Source organism: Phlebotomus papatasi, chromosome 2, assembly GCF_024763615.1.
Source record: "Phlebotomus papatasi isolate M1 chromosome 2, Ppap_2.1, whole genome shotgun sequence".
Taxonomy (NCBI): domain Eukaryota; kingdom Metazoa; phylum Arthropoda; class Insecta; order Diptera; family Psychodidae; genus Phlebotomus; species Phlebotomus papatasi.
Window position 1 is genome coordinate 105,837,051 of NC_077223.1, and position 21,561 is coordinate 105,858,611.

At 32.1% G+C, this 21,561-nt stretch overlaps 2 protein-coding genes across 7 annotated transcripts in view; both read left to right on the forward strand.

The window, feature by feature from the left end:
* The first annotated feature begins 6,853 nt into the window (after positions 1 to 6,853).
* The window catches only part of LOC129800644 (neuronal calcium sensor 2), a 96,981-nt gene continuing 82,273 nt past the window's right edge, over positions 6,854 to 21,561 (forward strand). Inside the window, exons 1-2 of one of the 5 annotated variants that reach the window (XM_055845179.1) lie at positions 6,854 to 6,919; positions 7,956 to 8,041. The gene's annotated coding sequence lies outside the window, so the exon portion shown is untranslated. Of the gene's footprint in view, positions 6,977 to 7,945; positions 8,042 to 21,561 lie in introns of all 5 variants that reach the window. The other 4 variants (XM_055845182.1, XM_055845181.1, XM_055845177.1 and 1 more) reach the window with 4 other exon arrangements.
* LOC129800643 (neurocalcin homolog) overlaps positions 6,857 to 21,561 on the forward strand; it is a 120,206-nt gene continuing 105,501 nt past the window's right edge. The window contains exon 1 of one of the 2 annotated variants that reach the window (XM_055845176.1): positions 6,857 to 6,919. The gene's annotated coding sequence lies outside the window, so the exon portion shown is untranslated. Of the gene's footprint in view, positions 6,948 to 21,561 lie in introns of both variants that reach the window. The other variant, XM_055845175.1, reaches the window with a different exon arrangement.

The following is a 21,561-nucleotide window of genomic DNA, read 5'->3' on the forward strand; positions in this document are numbered from 1 at the left end:
TCAACAGTTGATTAAAAGTTGATCAAAGGTTGATCAACTGTTAATCGATCAACAGTTGATCAAAAGTTGATCAAAAATTGATCAACTGTTAGTCGATCAACAGTTGATCAAAAGTTGATCAAAAGTTGATCAAAGTTGATCATCTGTTAGTCGATCAAAAATTGATCAACTTTTGATCAACTTTTGATCAACTGTCAATCTTCGCATCATCTGAGTAATATTGTAATACTTTACATTAATCGTTCCATTGATTGGAGTGCTGAACCAAGCTTTGGCGCCAAATGATGTTCCTGACGAAATTGACCAATTGAGATATCTGTAAATATACTATATTTCATGATAACAAGTCTTTTTGCGTCGTATTTGCACTGTCAGTATATAAATTATTCACTCAAATTCTATCTCGCCTGAATTATAGCTGTTAACTGTAACAAAATTGATCAACTGTTGATCAAATTTTGATCAACTGTTGATCAAATGTTGATATTTCATGATAACAAGTCTTTTTGTGTCGTATTTGCACTGTCAGTATATAAATTATTCATTCAAATTCTATCTCGCCTGAATTATAGCTGTTAACTGTAACAAATTTCAATTTTGTTACAGTTAACAGATCAAATGAATAATTTATATACTGACAGTGCAAATACGACACAAAAACACGAAATATAGCATATTTACAGATATGGCCCAATATCAACAGTTGATCAACAGTTGATCAATGTTTGATCAACAGTTGATCAATTTTGTTACAGTTAACAGCTATAATTCAGGCAAAATAGAATTTGAATGAATAATTTATATACTGACAATGCAAATACGACACAAAAAGACGTGTTATCATGAAATATAGTATATTTACAGATTTCGCAATTGGTCAATTAAATCAGGAACATCATTTGGCGCCAAAGCTTGGTTCACCACTCCAATCAATGAAACGATTTTGCGAAAGAATTACAGTATTACTCAGATCAACAGTTGATCAACTTTTGATCAACTTTTGATCAACTTTTGATCAACTGTTGGTCGACTAACACATGATCAACTTTTGATCAACTTTTGATCAACTGTTGATCGATTAACAAACGATTAACTTTTGATCAACTTTTGATCAACTGTTGATCGATTAACCAATGATTAATTTTTGATCACTTTTTGATCAACTGTTGTTGTGGAAATTAGATGGAATCATCTGATTAACTTGAGTATCATGAGTATTCAATAAAATTGACAACAAAATTCCAGAAAATCTGTGATGTTTTGGAGAGAGCACGTGGAATCTTTTGACCAACTTGAGTATCGTGGATATGTTCAATGCAATTGACTACAAAATCACAGAACCTTTAGGATTTTTTGGAGAAAGCAATAATATTAATAATATGTTACTCATCAGTTTTTGTCAAACAGAAACGGAGTTTTTAACTATAATCAATTGTTCAAAACTTTCTTAGTTCTTAAGAATTTACTATTATTCAATTGCTATCGACAGTTGATTATTTAGTTGGTTTTATATTTGATAGTTAATAGTTGATAAATTTTATACACATTTTGATCATTAAGTTGATTTCAATATTTAATGATCAACGATTGATAGAAATGTATTTAAATTTAATTAACTGTTGGTAAAAAAAATCTGAAAATCAACTTTTGTGTAATATAATATTATTACTCATCAGATTTTGTCAAATAGAAACGGAACTGTTAACTAATCAATTGTTTTTGAAAATTTTATCAATTCGCTTTAAGAATTTACTATTGCTCAATTGCTATCGACAGGTGATTATTTAGTTGGTTTTTATATTTGATAGTTAATAGTTGATAAATTTTATACACATTTTGATCATTAAGTTGATTTCGATATTTTATGATCAACAGTTGATAGAAATGTATTTAAAACTGATTAACTATTAGTCGAAAAAATCGGAAAATCAACTTTTGTGTAATATAATATTATTACTCATCAGATTTTGTCAAATAGAAACGGAACTGTTAACTAATCAATTGTTTTTGAAAATTTTATCAATTCGCTTTAAGAATTTACTATTGCTCAATTGCTATCGACAGGTGATTATTTAGTTGGTTTTTATATTTGATAGTTAATAGTTGATAAATTTTATACACATTTTGATCATTAAGTTGATTTCGATATTTTATGATCAACAGTTGATAGAAATGTATTTAAAACTGATTAACTATTAGTCGAAAAAATCGGAAAATCAACTTTTGTGTAATATAATATTATTACTCATCAGATTTTGTCAAATAGAAACGGAACTGTTAACTAATCAATTGTTTTTGAAAATTTTATCAATTCGCTTTAAGAATTTACTATTGCTCAATTGCTATCGACAGGTGATTATTTAGTTGGTTTTTATATTTGATAGTTAATAGTTGATAAATTTTATACACATTTTGATCATTAAGTTGATTTCGATATTTTATGATCAACAGTTGATAGAAATGTATTTAAAACTGATTAACTATTAGTCGAAAAAATCGGAAAATCAACTTTTGTGTAGATAAAATCAACTTTTTTACCAACTTGTTGATCAAACTATCAACTGTTGATAGAAATTACCAACATTTCTATCGACTTACTGATCAATTGTCAAATTAATCAACTATTTTGATCAACAGGGTCGATCTGATTATCAACTATTTTTCTCTGTGTAGAGAAAATGACAGGTTTTTTAATGTGAAAATTGTTTAATTCCTTAGAGTTAAGTCATTTTCACAAGAAAATCCTTTTAATAATTTATTTGAATACAGTTATTTGGGTTAATTGTGAGTAATTGTCGATATTACAACAAAAACATTGGAATGAAATTTTGAGCTGGAAGACTCATATTCTTTTGAGCTGTCCAAAAATTCAGGATGAGTTTGAGAAAAATCCTTTTGTACAACACTATTTTGGTTAATAAAGAATGCAAAAGTGCGTATCACAAGAAGGGACACGACCTGCAAATAAGGATAAAGTAGAGAAAAATATATTATGTTGCATTTCAGAGATTTTTTGCAACCGCAGCGCCGTCAGACGTTTGTCAAGTGAGTTATTTGTATCTCTATCTCTCTCTCGAGTTGAATTGCGCGCGATTTAGGAAGCTTGTCATTTGAAATGATATTTTCTTTAAATTTCTTTATATTTTTGCAAGATTCAAGCAAAAGGGTGTTTAGTGAACAGCTATCTGTCTTCCGACAAAGATATCAAGAAGACAATTTATTTTTATGAGAGTTTTTCTGTCTATCATGTCTTTTTGGCGCAAAAATATTCATCATGGCACCGTGAATAAGCGGGATTTGTGTTATCAGCACGTCTGCAATTTCCATTAGAACTATCAACACAAAATTTCCGATACTACACGACTTTATTAAGCACAGGTCTGCCATAAAGGATACCATAAAACTATTTTCTAAGAATTCAAAACAAACAAAAAATGTAGGACAAATTGAGTTTTGGAATGGAGCTACCACAAAATTCCAAAACCAGAAAGAGAATTCTGCAATAATCTAGCAATCCCCATAGCAAAATTCCGCAAAAATTCCAATGGAAAACTTGCGTCCAAATGGCTAAATTCGCTGGAATTTGACGCTAAAATTCCACTAAGTTTTCCTATGGAATTTAAAGCCGGAAATTCCATGGAAATCATAGTACTCCATGGAATTTACTAGTACGACATGCTGGAATTCCAGCGTTAAATTCCGCGGTATTCCGCGGAAGATTTATATGGAAACTCACACGTGAAACGTCCGCGGGATAAGCTGGAAAAAACATATGGAAATTTCCACTATCTTTCCATAGTGTTTTATATGGATTTTTCCACTAGTTTTCTGAAATGTCAAACAAATAAAATGGTGTTGCGGCAACTTTTAGAATTTGTTTCCAAACCTTCCGCAAACATTTCTAGTGATTCATGTGGCAATTATAATATAATTAATTATGCGACACTGCGTTTTGTGTAGATAATAATGAAGTGATTACATTAAATAGGTCGCCAACCTAAAATAATACTGTTTTTATGTTAATTAATAAATATTTTCGAAAAAATTATTTTTTTTACAAAATATTTTTTTATTGCTTAAAGTGTTAATTCGTTATTGCTGATTTAGTAAAACATATTATAATCCTCGTAATCTTTGCTATTTTTTTAATATTCGGAAGTAAAATCACGAGGTGCATGTGACAGCTTCATTTTTTCTCCATTTTATTTTGGTGGAAAAATCCACATAAATTCCACGAGCATTTCCATGGATGTATTCTATATGAAAAATCCAGCATAAATCCATTAAATTTTCCTTGGAACCTATTATGGAAAATTCCTATGGAATTTTTTAAGGCAAATAGTGGAAAATTCCGAGGATTTTTTCGCTTGTTATTCCTATTCCGCTTTCTTTTGCTATGGGGATGTCATATAATAAATTCGAAGAAGTGATTCTGTAAATGTGACGTTGTCATGTGGCGTCATATTTGATTCTGTCAAATTTGACATAATTGGAATTTCTGGAAATTCAAATGACAATGGCTTCTATATAAACAAAAAAATCGACTATAAGACAGACTGTTTTTAGAAAATACACCTAAAGATATTTTATTAAAAAATCTCTAATTAACATTTTCGAATTCATATGAAATGAGATATGACAAAAACGCTCGATTGACATTGTCAGGTTTCGAACTCATGAGTGACAAAGTCACAAAATCACAGAATTTCCCGACAAAGTTTTTGTTTTTGGAGTTATTATTTTTATTTATATTTGGTTAAGCTATGCCGAAACGGGGATTCAAATCCGTCCCATGGGCAACCCATCATTTTGGACAAATCTTTGTCTTTCTCTCATAGGTGATTCCAAATAACCTGGTTTTTAAGATAGACAGTTAACCGGTTTTGGATGGCTCTGAAATCGGTTAACCGGTTTAAAACCGGTTTCAAATTTAGGATTAGCTTATAGAATTTTGAACATTTTTTCAGAACCTAAACCCTAATGTAATATTTAATACACAAACATATTCTTTTTCTCAGTTAAATTAAAACGTAAAAATAACTACTTTTTTGGTTATAAAACTTGTCATTTTTCACAATCTTTAATGAGGAAATACTTAAAAATTTTATTCTAGATCTTGGAAAAAAATATAGAGAATGTTTTGACGAACAAACCGAAAGAGTTTTCCTCTTTATTTTCAAAATCCTATGACTAGTTAAATCTTCTTTAAATTAAGTTTCGAAAATTTGAATTGCTACCTATATTCCGCTATAGAGCTTTTTTTGTATAATTTTGTGCAAAGTATTGTCAAAATTATTTATTTTTCAACAAAAAATCCAGATTTTTCCGTCGGGAATGGTTCCTAAAGTCAATTTTTTTAGATTATTCTCTATATAAAATATACCAATGCATAATTTTTGGTATTATATATCATGAAATTCACGATTGTAATTTGCACCAAATTCACAAATAATTTCACAAAAAATATTCCAGTCTTTTTGAAAAAAAAAGAACTAAAATAAAAGGAAACCTCTGGGGATTTCTACTTCACCAGTTGAGAAATTAATAAATACAAGTTTTTAACTAAAATTTTACAAGAATCTTGTATAACAATTGGGTCTAATAAGATTATTTAGTTAAAATATAGCAAGATTTAATAAAAAATCTCTATGAAGACAGGGAGAGGTAAGCATCATGTTACTTTTACACATAAAACAATATTTTACAAGGTTGTACTAAACTGTTTACAATTTTTTTCTCAGTATACAATTGACTTTTTATCTTGCAAATATTTAACTAAGATTTGAAAGGTAAAATTTAATTTAAGGTAATAATGTCCGGAGAGGTGCTACCCTGGCTAAATCCTGTATTTCCCTGGTATTTCCTCATTAGGAGCGGAGGAGTTAAAATACGACAATTTTCAGAGACATTGTTTACGATTTTCACCACTGAGGAAGGCGCGTTGTTAGCGTCGAAAGCATTGGCAAAGATCTACGTGTTTTTCTTGTCCTGAAAAGATAAACAACCCTGACGCAACCGGAGGAAGTTTTCATCTTCCTATTTTCATTACCATTTCTCACGTCAGTACTTATACAATTGCTTAAAGAGTTAATGCAATTGTTTATTCGAAGGTTCGAAGGACCAAATTCTGCACAGTGCTTCTGGACACAAAATGAGTCTTGTAATCTCAGGATTGCAAACATGTTTTGAAGTAAAGTGTTTGCATAAAAACACGACACGTGTAGATTTTAGTTCGGTAGGAATTGGAGCTGTAGTATACATGGGGTAGCTGAGTAGCTTCTTATGCTGTGTGGTCGACATAGCATCGTTTGAATCAGCAACTGTGCTAACTGCATTTACTTTGTGCCTACATTCGTTGCAAACGCCACGCAGTGATCAACAAAATTACTTGTTTATCCAATCAACGATACTGTTCATAGTTATTTCACTACTACCCCAATTTGCACTAAAGAGCGACTGTCCGGAATTGCATGCAAAAGACGCTCCTTCTTTCTTTCCGCACATTATTTTCGACACTGAAAATATCGCACTTAAATTTCTGAGTATCAAATCGCATTATTCCTGGTAGCACTTTTGTTTGCAAAAATTTCTACCTGTCTATAGGAGAGTGATGTGTGATAGAAAATGCATCGGCAACTGTCATGCCATGCTTGCGTCTCTGTGACTCCATCAGAAACAAGGAAAGTTAATGAATTTACAATGAAATGAACAATAATTGACGGTTTGGTTTGAAAAGGGACCGAATTGAATGTGAGGTTATGTGATGGAGTTCGTGAGAGAGTAAAGAGAGAGAGAACCATGGGGCATTTGAAGTGTTTCTCGGTTGAGTGACAACTGGCATGCCAGTAAATTAGCATGAACTATTTCTGTCGGAAAGGGAAGCTAAAGTTTGTGTCGGAAAATGTCTTATTAATCAATGGTAGAGAGAGTTTAAGTTTCCAAAACATGTATGTTGTTCATCCACAACATATTACACGTAGTATCTAGTGAAGAATTTGTGATGATTGCAATTGTGAAAGTGGCAATTTTACCATTTGATATTTTTGTTATCAATTGGGGGAAAATATTGTGTCGCTGAGAGACTTCAAGAAACGTCTCTCTCACGTCTCTTTTTTTCCTATTGTAGTTTCTTGTACGATTGCATTGTGTCAAGAAAACAAAAATAATATCATATCATGGTGTATGATATGCAAAAAGAAGTATCTTGCTGGTTTTTGCCAAAAAAAAAGAGAAATAAAAGAATATTTTTGCTTGAATGTAACCAACACATTATAACATTGTTACACAGGGAAGAAAAAAAATATATTATCCAACTCATACCACCTTCTTTGGTTTTCCGTATCACAAAACCACCCAAAATTATATTTTACATCAGATACGTATGAGAGAGAATGAGAGGTGGTGCTAAAGAGAGAGAGGAAGAGATGTAGAAACATCATACCCCCAAAGAAGGGGAATGAAGTATAAAAAGATGCGTAAATTGAATTGATCAAAGTCTATAATTAACAGTGATTATCTGCCTCTATCTAGGCAGATAATTGACCCAAGAGAGAGTGTGTCAACCGAAACGAGAGAGCCCCGGAAAGATACAAAATTTCGGGAGAGAGATACCTACAGTTGCATAGATAACTAGGAAGATCTCTGGTACTTCCGTTTCTGAAAGAATAAACTTATCAACTCAAAGAGAATAAGATAATACTACTCTTACCAGAAGTTAATCTCAAAGAGATACCCCTTGACAATTTCTCCTCTCTCCGCCACAAGAAAATAAAAGATACACTATCAAATACCTTTTGTATTACTTACAGTAATTTAGGTATAATTTAAGTCTTAAGACTGTCAATTTGATCTATTATGTAGAGTCTCATATTATGTGATAAATTACCGCTATTAAGATTTGACTATTCAAATAGCATGTTTCTTGAATTGTAAGTCTATCATTAAGTTATGATTAGTATAGAAGAAAATCTGCAAGATGAACAGAGATTCAACAGTAATAAACCAGCAAAGGATTAGATAATATAAAACACATCTAAACTTGGTAAGTTCTGCTTTTCAACTTATATATCGTCTTACTTTAACTAAAATATCTATTACAAATGTTTATTATATTATTATTTTTATTACTAAAATACGACTCCCTTAATGTAAATCTTCAAAAAATTACATGTAAAGTGTATTTTTTTTTAAATTGTCGAATTTTTGACAGCTGTCATTCGGATACCGAAGAGTTGACTCCTTACATTGCCGCTCTGATGAATATGGATAGGGAAGTGAACGTGTATGACAGCCTGCTGATGCGGTTTTGCGTTAGTGTGCGAGTTTTAGAATGCTCAGTTGTTTGCATGCAGGATGCTCCCACATTTCCTTAGCTTTTAGCTAATTTCTTAAATTTTTCTGAAAAATAACATTCAAATTACTTAAAACGAGTGATTTTCTAACATATAGTGATGATAAACTAGTGAAAACAGTCCAAGAAATGGTTAAAATCGCTAAAAGAACGAAACATAACCTAATTTTGAAATGTCAAATGGACTCCGATATTTTACTTCGAAAATGGGGGCTAAATTATTAAATATGGCTTCGAAATCGGTAAAACTTTGTTCTGTAATTCATGTGGAAGTAGTCTTCAATGATTTTGACTCGAAATTAAGTAAATTTTTAAGTAAAAAATCCGTCTTAGGTTATCCAAAGATTTAATTTTCCAACATTTAATCACGATTAACTGTGCAACTAAGCCTCAACCTTGTAGAAAAAAAAACGTCAAGGAATGAACTATCCGGGAGTTATTCATGTATTTTGTGTCATTCAAAACTACACAAAAATCACTTAATTTATCGTTAAAATTACTGAAAACCTATATTAGATGATCGAAAGAATCACTTTTCTCACATTTATTGACGATCCACTAAACAATTGAGGCTCCATTCTAGCATAAAGTCCGTCCGGGAGTTAACTACAGTAGACTCTCTCTCAATTGGGCATTTGGGGCGAAATGTCATCCGGTTTATCGATAGATTTGGGCGTCAAAGCCTTTGTAAATTCCACAAAAAGCGCTCAATTATAAGGAATCACGATAAAATAGAAAGAACTACAGCGAATTTGAGCAAATTTCCTTCATAAATTAAACATGAAAATTGTCAACAAAATTTTCCGCCCGATTGAAAAAGAGCCGATTGAGTGAGAGTCTACGGTAAAACGATCTGTGAATGTTTTTGAGTATTTTCAAAATACCAATTTCGTGAAAAAAACATGGACAATGATTGTACTCAAAGTCAAAAAGTCTTAAAATTATTGAAAATTGGTGTGATGGGAGGGGCAGAATGGTTCTCTTCGTATGAGAAAAGCATTAATCATCCTTGTGTATCTTCGCCATAACGGTTATCAGGAGTCAACTCTCCGATATCCGAATGACAGCTGTCAAACAGTTGACAAAAAATACCTAAGTGTAGTGACACCAAATCCTGGGGTGGAATGTTACTTTTTGGTACTATCGGATCGATAATATCGATAAATCTGTATCTGTTAGATTTACTGAATGACAGTAGAAGAGTCAATTTGACATTACTGTTTCAAAAGTAGTTTCAAAAGTGTTTTCGATTTTCTTTCTTGTGGTTTTTTTTTAATGAAATTGAAATCAAAATTATCCAAATTATAGTTAAGGATAAAAAAGTTTATATAGGTCTGCCCCAAAGAATGAAAACATGAAAAGATTAAAATAAAAAAAAAAACAAATGAGCAGAAAAAAAAATAATTTTGGTCAGTAAAAATCTAAATCTTTACAAAAATTGGTTATAGTTAATAAATATAATTAATTTATAAAATTGTTCTAGGTAAAATTCGAACCGCTTTATTTTCTTCCCGCTGAAGCTTGGATGAATATTTCACTGATTTTAAAGTTTCCGGTACACCTATTGGACGTATTAGGCCAAGAAAATTTTATGAAGTCAAAAATTCACATCCCTTTCTTTCTTAAACGTTTTGCATGTGTGTCTCACTCTTTCATAGCCAAAATTCAGTTGAACTAAATTTTATTTGGTCTGAATTTTAAAGGAAGAAGAAGACTCCGAAGAATGGTATAGACATAGACAATACATTTGAGAAAGAAAGAGCTGTGAATTTCGATTACATGAAGTTTTCCAGATCTAATGGCTCTGGCACACCTTTTAGGACAGGAAAATTTCATGAAGTCGAAATTCACATGCTTTTCCTTCTTAAAAGCTTTGCATATATCTATCCTACTCTTTCGCTCTCTTCTTTTTTTTGAACACTAAATTAAATTTAGTTCAGTCCAATTTTGAGTCGGAAATAGTGGGCTAGACTTACGCAAATCTTTCAAGAATCGGACACGATTTTTGTCTTCATGGAATTTTATCGATCTAAAAGGTGCAAAAGCCGTAATGGCTCCAACACACCTTTTAGATCAAGAAAATTTCATGAAGTCGAATTTCGGATACCTTTCTTTCTCAAATATTTTGAATATGTCTATCTCAATCTCTCGCACTCTTCTTCTTCTTTCAAACATCACTCCAAATTCAATTACGCTCAATCGAATTTATTATACAAAAGAATGAGATAGTCATATGCAAAACATGTGAGAAAGAAAGGGTTTCGAATTTCGACTTCATGAAATTTTCCTGATCTAAAAGGTGTGCCGGAGCCATAAAGTTCTAAATTGGATCCTGATCCAATTTGACTTTTTTCTAAACAGATTAAATTTTGTACTGGTCATTCGTACAGTGTGGTTTAGAAATCACAATGAAACATATTTTTTGTTTTCTTGGAAGAAATACAAATTCACGGTAAACGTTAATTTCAATTCAGATTGTTCAGTTTTATTTTATTTCTTTGAATAAATTCTTTTGACCTAAAGTTAATCTAGACAAACTTTTTAACCTACTGTTTTTTTTGCAAGAAGCCCCTAAGATCTTCAACTGATTTGTGTTGTAGTTAACCTCTCGGACAAGACTATTAAAGTTTGTTTCAAAATAATCTAATAGGGTAAGATCGGGTAATTTGGAATCATGTCTAATTTTGAACTTTGAGATTTCCTAACAGTTTTAGATGGCAAAAGAAAGAAACATCGTAGTAGTACCTTCGAACGTAAAATCTTGTACTTCTTCGTTTTTTTTTCTTTGCTCATCTGAAACATTGAAACAATCTCGAAAATTCGAAAATAGACATTATTCTGAATTACCACAGCGTACCCTACTAGAATCGTTGTGCTATCACGTTACATGCTTCTAGTTCATGATGGCTACAATAAGTAAGAATAAGGGTTAACACCCTTTGTTTAACCCTAACACATCTGAAAATGCCATAAAAATCCATTTAATCTCAATCTCCGTCTTGTTCACTCATTTTCTCTTTTACGTACTCACATTATAGTCCTTTTACATCAGAATGCAATTAAAGTCAATCAGGATGTTGTGCAGAAGACCAATCAAATGGAGGAGAAAATTGCAAAAATATTCCTATGAATTTGTGTGTAAAAGGGATTGTAGGAAAATTGGCTGAGGCACTCAGGATGTGAAATCCTCTCTGTAAAAATATTGGCTCAAAGTGCACGTAGGGAAATGTTTCATCATTACGGAAGTTGCACAAGAGTTCACTATCGGCTTCCTTTTTTTTCTTGCTTCCCCTTCACATCGTTGGATAATTTCGATTATTTTTTTACTGAATTGATTGTGGTACAATGATTTTACATTAGTAACGTTTGCTTTATTGATGCAGCAAAATCGAAAATAAGATGTAGATTTTCTGTGTAGGTAAATTATATAGTTAGAATCGTTAGAATGGATAGAAAAGGAATAAGACGTAGGTTTTTCAAGGACCAAAATATGAGGAAAATAATTGTTCATTATCTACACCGAGAAAAATGTGGATGGTAAAATTTACCATCCTCCATACAAAATTCTAATGGCCGGATAGTAAAAAAGTCACCCAGCAAACGCGATATTAAATTGGACTGTCAAAAATTGTAGAATCTATTGCATGGATAGTAAATTCTAATAGCCGGATGGTAAATTCTAATATCCCCGGATATTAGATTTTACTAGCCGGATGGTAAATTTTACTGGCAGGATAGTAAATTTTACTAGCCGGATATTAGAATGAAAAATGTCGGAAAAATTTATTTTTCCTTATTTTCATTGATTTTTGGCCATTGTTTGAGGGCTTGGGACCCTTCCTGGATGACATTCTCTGTATTTCAAGTCATTTTGGTGCGTGAAAATTGACGACTGCGCCGAGATTTGAACACGCGACCTTTGTGATGACAGTCGAGCATCTTCCAGCTGCGCCACGAATTCCTATAATGTATTCAAAGCATATCGGGAACCGTTGCATCGGCACACACGATATTCCAAAATGACATTCTAACAGCAGGATGGCACATTTTACTGGCTTGGATAGTAATTTCAATCCAAATTACTATCCTCCGTTAAAATTTAATGTCTTCCAGTTAAATTCTAACATCTAATATGCAGCCAGTAAAATTTACTACCCGGATATTAGAATCTAATAGAGGTAAATGTAAAATCTAAATGAAGATAGTAGATTTTACCATCCGACTATTAGAATTTACTATCCATAGGATAGTAAATTTTAAAATGTCAAGATGGTAGTTTCTAAATGAAAGTTTCTATGGAGGATGGTATTTTCTACTATATTTTGAGACAGTAGAATTTAAAGACACGATTTGTAGAAAATACCATCCAAATTTTTCTCGGTGTACCTCTCGTTTTCGTTACACGATATGTTTTCGTATCGATGTTACAGTAGAACCCCGCTATAGCCCATATTTGGTTCCAAATTTGACACTTAGGTCGCACTATAGTCCATGTCATTTTTTAAAATTATTAACGACTTTTAGTATTGAAATTGCTCGACGGCTTCCACTTTCTTTGCGATTGTGGTACTTGTCCTCGTTCTCTTCATTATGGATCACAATTATCACAACTACTCAATAAAGTTTGCCAAAAATATTAAAATAATTATGACAACATTGCATGTCGCGTACTAAAAAACATAACCTAACTTAAAATCAGTGTTTTGAAATTAACGGTCGATAAATTGTGGACTATAGAGCGATGGCCTATAGCGGGGTTCTACTGTAAATATATTAATATTAATATCGTAAGTGCGAGTGACTTCGACACCCTGTTCGTAAGCTTTTCCTTAATTCTAATGTTTTAGAACGGTTCATACATGGACCGAAGAATTTCAGAAGGATTTAGAAGGATTTCATACATGAAATCCTTCTAAATCGTATAAGTCGCTTAAAGTTTGTAAAAGTTAGTATTTTTTCACAAACATTGTTCGTAAGAGCATTAAACGAGCATTTATTATTCCTTTACAAACATCTCTTCTTTAATTTTTATTTATATGACAAAACTTTACGAACAAATGACAATATTTTACGAACATTTTTGTGTGTTTATAAACATTTACGGAGAAATGTTTGTAACGCAGCAAAAAATATTCAGCAATTAATCATGTTACGAACAATGTGAAAGAGTAGAAAAATTTACGAACTTAAGTGAGTCCCCAAATGGGAAGTCACAAACATTTGCAAACAATTTTACGAAATATTTCTTTCTACATTTTTTAATGTTAATTTTACTCCTTTTAAAGGGTAAAATTAACATGAAAAAGGGTAACTTTAACCCCCAATACACCTAAAAAGGGTAATATTTACACCGATTTCAGATCAATACTGCAGGGTAAAATGAACATTTCCGGAATGTTATTTTAACTTTTTCGGATTTCTCTCAGTCAGTGTACAATATGCTCAGACTCGTGAGCATGATACTTTTCTCCATGAATTGGAGCCCTAAAATCCTTAATAACCTTTGAAAACTTTGGGTAAATACTAACCCGGTACTAAACGAAGATAAATTTAATATGCATATTTCCCAAGATCCCAAGTTTTATATTAAAATGAAAAATATTAGAGTTATCTTCCATCCATGTTTTGGTTCGTTTATATTCTCTTTAATGTAATTTGCAAGAAATTCTTTTATATTTTTCTATGTTTTTCTTTTGATCATGTTAAACTCATTCTCATGCACATGGACAGACGGGACAGACAGTTCCAAAGAAAAATGACACAATTTCATTTTGCAATTTTATGTGTTGTCTCTCTGAATTTAGATTTTTTTACAATTCCACGAAGATCTAATCAAGTAATAGCTAATGTTTAAATGATAAACATGTTTAAATATGAGTATCAGTCGAGATGTTACTTTTTATTATACTAAACTTTTTTTTCACCTAAATATTTCATCCGCTGAAGAAAATTCTCCAAACTATTAAGCTGCCAAGTTTTGGGGGTGGAAATAAACTATTCGAGGCTTGAGGCATTTCCCATTTAACTGAGAGTTCTTTCATATGTCTGAGAAAAGGGAGGAAAGTGAACTTGATAAAATTTTAGGCGCTAAACGAACTACTGCAGTTTCCACCCTTTCTGAGCTCCCATTGCAAGAAAGGGTGTGAGGTCCTTTTAACCCTTCAGTAACACTCATATAAAATTTATTTTTAAGCAGAATCTTAATTTGGTTTCAACGTTTTGAATTCTAACGCTCACAAACGGAATATCCACAATATCAGAATATCAGAAAAGACATTCGAAGATCGATTTCGAAATTTAGAAAAATAGCATTTTGACTTTTCGTTTCATCAGCGTGGTGGCTCAAAAATTTCTTGTTCGAATTTCGAAGTGATTTTAGTGTGAGCATCTACACTGAATATGACAGATAAAAACACATTCGAGAAGGAGGGTTTTTTGACTTTCTCTTTTGACAGCTGTCACCTGAATATCGGAGAGCTTTGTGTATTAATCTTCATTCCATTATGATGAAAATCAAAACAACAAAGCTCATAACATTCTTGATGCATTATAATTTCCTCATAATCAGCGAATAATTCTTTTAAAAACTTCTTAATCATATTTCATACACTTTCTCAACTTTGTGCTAAAAATTAGTTTGAAAATTCGAACGAAATATATTCACATTCACAGCTAGTGCCTTGGCAAAAAGTGTAAATGAAGTAAATGGAGCTCTATTTGCAAGAAAAAAAATCGGTGATTTTCGAAAAATTCAAGCTCAATTTCGAATTTTCAAACCAAATATTCGCGCACGTTGGGAAAATTTATGAAATATCGCACTAAGAAACTGTTAAAAGTATTAATTAGTGATTATGAGGGAAATTATAATAAAATGAGTCTTGATGCCTTAATTTTTTTAGGTGAAATACTTCGGTAACCATGTGGACAACGAGAAGTAAAAATGCCTTTTCCTTGGCTTTCGAAATCTATTTTCGAATCTTTCAAAATCCAGCTGTGAAGAGCTGTTCTTACCTTTAACAAGCCAAAAAGAAACATTCGCTCCGTTCAGTAATAACCTTTCGAAGAAACAAATCTACTCCAAAGCCGAGCCAAACCTATTCGAAAATCTACCGAAAACTTAAATTGCAAGTTCACATACTCGTCGTTTTAGCGCTGATTATTCTACTCCTTCCCAGCAAAACTTCGATCTGCAATTCCGCACTTTTGAAATTTTAACGTTTCTTGTCATTCAATCGGATACTTCGTGTGGCTTCGGGATAGTCGTGCGACTTCGTGAGCATCGCGAATTTCTTTCGTGTTTTCTAACCATTTCCTTCCCCTTCGTATTTCCTATTATGGCTGATTTAATAATATTGTATTATAACATTATAATAATATTGTAAAAAAAGAGAGTATTCACGTAAAATTGTTGAATAAAAATTGAATTTTAAATAAATTGAAATACATATTTTTATGTAGTTAAAATAATGTTTAGAAACATTAGAAAGGGTAGAAGAAATGTAGAAATCATCTATATACTCTAAAGAAATTCTGCCGATAATTTTAAAATTTTCTATAGAAATTCTGCAGAAAATTCTGCAGAATTTTCATACAACGATCGGATCCACCTTAGAACAAAATTCTGCAGAAATTCTGCTGATTTTTCGGCAGTTAGTAATTCAAATCTGACGAATTTCTGCAGAATTCTGCAGAATTTGCCGGGTGGGTTACTGAGAAATTTCATTAATTTATATAACCTTGCGCGAATTTTAGGTATAATAATTTGAAATTCAGATTACATTCTTTGAAAATTAACAACAGTCTTTCCATCCACAAGATCTTGATACTCTCGCAAGGTCATTGAAGTACTGTTCGAATTTCGAAGTGCTCAAATGTCAAAATGTGTCAGTCTTCACTTTGTTGTGAGAAAAAACACAAAGCAATGACATTCATTACTTTTATTCCATTATCTAATCACTCACTAATCACTAAGTAACTCTTGGTCCAAAATTTTGAGTTTTGAATTTTCGAAAATCAACAGTTTCTTTCCGTACAGAAGTAGATCTTGAAAAATTCGAAAATCTATTTGAAGATCAAAAAAGAGACTTTCTTACTTCTTAATACTTTCGCAAGGTGGCGGAAGTTACATCCTGTTCGAATTTCGAAGTGTTCAAGTGTCAAAATGTGACGTTGTGAGTGTTGTGAGGAAAAAAAACAGAACAACGACGTTTACTGTTCTTGCCCCCGTATTTAATCACTCCATAATCACTGAGTAACTCTTTTGCCAGTTTTTTAGTGTGATATTTGATAAATTTTCCCCACCTTGTTCGAAAATTTAGTATGAAAATTCGAAATTGAATTTGAATTCTTCGAACTTCAACGACTTTTTGTGCAAATAGAGTTCCATTTACCTTTTATCCAAGACACTATTGGAGAATCAAGCTCTAATTGTGTTTGTGTCCATTCACATTTTAGCAGAGACATTTTTTTTTAGGAAATCAGACTCCTCCTGTGAGTACATCGATCCATAATATTTTTTGTATAAAACATTTCTAGAAACAGAAAATTCAATTTCTTAGCTAATTCAGATTTGATGTCCTCTCCCTGCGATTCTATCTGAATAAATTCCCATTATTTATATGGAATGTCCCGTAAAATACATAAAATACATAAAATACATCTCGTAAAATGCACTTTTCGTGACGCAATTCACAAATCTCATTTAATGTTTATCCAATTTTTGTACATGATCGAATTTTAATCCATCCATTTTTCTTTGATTTTCTTTTTTGCATTTTTTTTTGTAATTCTCTACAAATAAAAGTTAATCAGCTAATTAGTTTTCCAACTCTATCAGCTAAGATTCTTTAAGTTTAATTGAATTTTCATAAACAATCTCATCTGCCATAAGCTGATCTAGTCCTATTCATGTTTTTTTTTGTTCAGCCGTAGAGTCAAACAAAGAAACTTGGTTTTCTTCTCAACTGTTCCATCCATCTTTGTCCTTTTTTTTGAACGAGATTAAAGCTGGATTCGTGCTCTCAGTCTTGAACTATTCCTCTTGACAGGCATCGTAAATAGCTGCACAAAATTGCTGGGCGAATGTGTCGTCAAATTTACCCCCTTCAAAAGATTCAAAGAGGAATTTGAGAGAGACAAGGAATGGGTAGGAGAATCCTACCCACCTTATATTGTTTTGTAAGAGAGAAAACGAGTGACTCTTCTCATGTATTCACCCGCATTTTCCCAACCCTCAAAAGATTTTCCGAGAGTATGTGTGTACTTTTTGGGGGGGAACGCCATCCATTTGTCCCATGTATATTTTACCCATTTACTGTGCTACTACTCACATTGCGATTTTAGCTCCCCTTTTTTGGACTCATGCCAAAAAAAGAGAAATATGTTGGATGATTTTCGGTTGTGGGTGGAAATATGAGTGAAGGATCGGTCTCAACTTTGGGCTTAATAAGGGGCACCGGGAGTACCTAAATTTTTCAATCATCATACAACGATTAGTTTTTTTTATAAATTGCCTTACACAAAGTTATTAGAGTCTTTCTGTCTATCTTAAAGCTCCGAAAGTGAAAATCATCGAATAGGGGAAAGCTTTCCACTTTTGAACGATTCAAGTTTCGGACAGCTCAATTTTTCCAATTCCAGCCATTGGCATTGGACAGCTATAAAAATATTATATTATAATGGGTCAAATTCATTAAAAAACATATTGGAAAATATGAGTTGTTCTAAGCTTGAGTCGTCTTCAGGTAGCGCGCTTTTCCCTAATTTCCTCCTACACCTGGCTCAACTCCCTCTGACAAAGCGTTAGACCGTTTAGTTCTTAAGAACTTTTCCGACCAGCATCAGATGTTAATTCTTCTGTGAAATTAATGATAGACGTATAAATAAATACAGTAGGTGAGATTGCTAAGAATCTCACTTAATTATTATACATAGGGGGAAGTGGGGCTACTTTGAGCTGTGGAGCTACAATTTAAATTAAATTAAAATTCCAGCCGAGACGCATTTGGAGAATGTATCCTGGCTGTGAGCACACTGATCTATTGAGCCCGATCACAAGTAGATTTTGATTCTCCAATAGTGTCTTGTATAAAAGGAAAATGGAACTCTATTTGCACAAAAAGTCGTTGACGTTCGAAGAATTCAAATTCAATTTCGAATTTTCATAATAAATTTTCGAACATGGTGGGGAAAATTTATCAAATATCACACTAAAAAGCTAGAAAAAGAGTTACTCAGTGATTGTGGAGTGATTAAATACTCGGGCAAGAACAGTAAACGTCGTTGATCTGTTTTTTTTACCTCAAAACAATGTGAAGATCGTCACATTTTGACACTTGAGCACTTCGAAATTTTAACAAGGATGTAACTTCCGCCACCTTGCGGAAGTATTAAGAAGTAAGAAAGTCTCTTTTTTGGATCTTCAAATAGATTTTCGAATTGGATTTAAGTAAATACGCGGTCTTAGAAGTTAGTCAAGGGCCACTATCCTTTGCGTTTTTTTTTAATTCTTTGTAAGCACTTATCAAGTATTTAATAAGTTCTTAACTCTTTCGCGTCCCACTTTTATTCAGCAAATGAATTCATGTAAAATTGAGTTTTTCCTAATGCTTTATGACCAAATATAATAGTTCAGAGAGGAAAAAAATTTTCCATTGCGTGAAAACTCGGAAAAACCCCGGGTCATATATGACCCTGTTGTCCTCAAGGGAAGTGAACATACCATTTTCAAAATCTATATCACGGGCTTTCTGAGAGATTTTTGCTTGAAGTTATTAATTTGGCCAAAACCATGGCAAATTGGATTGTCTTGATGAACACTGTTCTCCTGGTGTTCAAGGAATCTTCCTGGTAATCCCTTGAACAGTCACTGTCACAATATTTTGAGTGGTATTTGGCAAAAATAAACTTATCTACATATTTATTCACACACAATACAATTGCACAACATTAGACGCTTGCAGAATACTCTAAAATATTGCAAAATATGTTATAATTCATCAGATATAAGATGAAATGTCCAGGAGCACGATGTCCCACCTGCATTTCACAAAGAAAAACAATGTCCCAACTACATTTCGCTATAGGTTTGGGACACGCTTTTCTGGAAAATTGAGAGTAGTTTATTATATAAAAATATGCAATATACAATCTTTGGTTATTCTATTTTGTGTTTCTAAAGAACTTTTTGCTGAAAAAAATAAATTAATATAAAAAATTTTAAAAAAGAAAAGTCATTTCACAAAGTTCGAAATTAGTGATTTTTCATCTCAAATATTTTCTTTTCCTGAATATCTGGAGTCTTGAGAAAATTAGCCAAGAATCTTACATCCTTCTATTATGATGTCGTGCAGAAACCAATTGATTTCAATTAATGTAAATAGTCAAAAAAAATTGTTTTTTCCCCGGGTCATATATAACCCTAATGACGCGAAAGAGTTAATTATTATACATAGGGGGAAGTGGGGCTACTTTGAACTGTAGAGCTACGTTGATATATGATTTTTTCTCATATTTTTTAAAGGAAGCTTGACCTGAACTTGAAATTTTCTCATTTATTTTATGTTCTATGAGACAGTATTCTCTAAAATGGAAACAATACTTTAGTAAAATTGGCCAAATATAAATACCTTGAACAAAAAGCAAAAAGCAATTGCCCGGTCAATTGTTCTTTTCTTGACAGTTCCATATTACATAGTCCGTTAACATTCTCTATTTTTATTTAAATTCAGTGTTCGAACAATGTTCGAAATATCATCGAGCACCATCGAAATCAGCTGATGCCAGGAAAAATCAAAACAATGGAATTTTTACTCATAAAACTCTTGTGAAAACTTTTGAAATATATTTCAAATGAGTCTAGGCATTAGTGAAATTAAAGTTTAGTATAAAAGACATGTGAATAATGTGAACTACATTACTTTTGAAGACCTGAAAAATTTCCCGCCTTCGATATTTTTATTACACTAGAGGGCACTGCGTTCAGTGAGAGATTCGAAGGCAATGAAGGTGTCATATTGACTTTTCCATTGCTTCTTCGGAAATGATCAATTTCGAAAACGAACGGTCAATCCACAATTTATCGACCGTTGATTTCAAAACACTTATTTTAAGTTAATTTTAATTATTTTAATATTTTCGGCAAACTTTATTAAGTAGTTGTGGTAATTGTGATTCATAATGAAGAGAACGAGGACAAGTACCACAATCGCAAAGAAAGTGGAAGCCGTCGAGCAATTTCAATACTAAAAGTCGTTGATAATTTAAAAAAAATGACATGGACTATAGTGCGACCTAAGTGTCAAATCTGGAACCAAATATAGCCTATAGCGAGGTTCTACTGTAAGTGGTATAGGAGTTGTACTAAAAATTCACTTTCACCAACATTTGATTGTCTCTTTAATTTGACAATGAATTGATTAGGAGTGATTTACAACAAATCAATTACTTTGGTCTGGATTTTTCTCTCCCAATGGAAGATTACCTTATTAATTAATTTTTAAAATTAACTCATATAAATTACAATGAGTCACCAGCCAATTTTAAATGATTTTTGAGATGCAAGTTTTATTAGTGAATAAGTGAAATGTTATGCAATTTGACTGCAATGCTATACAAATTTTGGAACATTTCCAGCTGGTAATGTCACTGCCGTATTATCTATATCTATATATCAAAGAGTTTTGAAGGAAATAGAATGAGTAAATAAATTTATAAACATTATAAAGTGTCATTGAAAGATATCTAATTTTCCAATGCGCTTCAGAAAATGTCATAAAATAGTTTTATTAACATTTTTCACGCTGTAACATTAATGAACAAAAAAAAATTAATAGAAAATGGGTGTAAAGCATATTATTTAAATTTAATACCCTAATTCCGTGTTTTACCTCGCACACACTTAGCGTGTTTACACCATGTGAAAGGAGAGTAAATTAAACAATGAGCCAGGAAAAATGAAATATTGAGTCTATTTTTAAACGTCGTCATACAATGAATTGTTTGTAAATAAAATCTCTCCAGTCTTTTCCCTCTTGGCTCCAACAAAATCCTCAATCGTTAGGGTATTGAATTTTCAAAAGCTTATGCAAAAGTAGTAACAGAAAATTTTCATTTGTGTAACTCAATCCTTTTCTACTCAATTTTTGACCCCATTGTTCTTGTATAACTCTATGGCGTTCTTGATGGCGTTAACCATTTGTATATCGAACAAG